Genomic DNA, 898 nt, shown 5'->3' on the forward strand with positions numbered 1-898 from the left:
CTCCCAACTTCCCAGCTCCCCCCCCCGCCCCCCAACCAGCCTCTGCGCACAGGCAGGTTGCTCGCCAGCACTCCCGCAGCTCGTGTCAAACAATACAGCCGGGGACAGCAGAGAGCAGCGGGAAAGGCTGGCGAAAGCGGACCGCAAGTGCCCATTCCAGGCCAGGAGGGAGATTTTGTCCCCAGCAGCCGCGTCCAGCGCGCGCCGGCTCCCACTCCCAGGCCCCGCCTCGCCCCTCCGTGCTCTGTAAATATTTATGCCCGTGGCCTGCCTTTCCCTGGCTTATAGAGTGCTTGGAAACTCAACAGTGTTTATTCTGGAGGAATAGAAGCTATCGGAGAAACTGTAGTGGTAAGAAATCTTTCTAATGTTCCAAACCAGTTGAGTGACCCCGCCGAGGGGGTGAGAGGCTGGCGGTCCTCTTTTCCCGCGGGGTCTTCCCTCCCGGCACGCGGCTCCTGCCGACGCGGGGAGCGCGGATCCTCGGGGCGGGATGAAGTTTGCTTCCGACCCCTCTCTCCCTCCTCTCCGGTGGGGTTCAATGAAATACGAGTTGTGGTCGATCGTGCAGCTCTGGGCTGGACTCGGGGGTGCCCAGGAGGTCCCGCGCCCTGTTCCTTTGCCTCCCAGGAATGTTCAGGATTGCAGTCTTTTGAATGCCCCCGGGAAAGATCAAAGCTGCGTCCCGGTCTTCAGGGCTGAAGCGGACGCGGGTATGGAAGACAAGTCATCTCAAGTCGAGAAGAAATCCCCAGTCAAGAGAGGAAGCGGGGGGTCTGGGTGGCGAAGGATAAAGGCAGGGAGTTGAGAAAATCCGGGGTGCGGGGACTAGGAGAGAGGCCAGCGAAGGACAGGAGCCAGAGTTCTCAGAGGCCGGCGAGGGGAAGAGCTGCGGGCT

The sequence above is a fragment of the Myotis davidii genome, unplaced genomic scaffold (genome assembly GCF_000327345.1).
Source record: "Myotis davidii unplaced genomic scaffold, ASM32734v1 scaffold31, whole genome shotgun sequence".
Lineage (NCBI taxonomy): Eukaryota > Metazoa > Chordata > Mammalia > Chiroptera > Vespertilionidae > Myotis > Myotis davidii.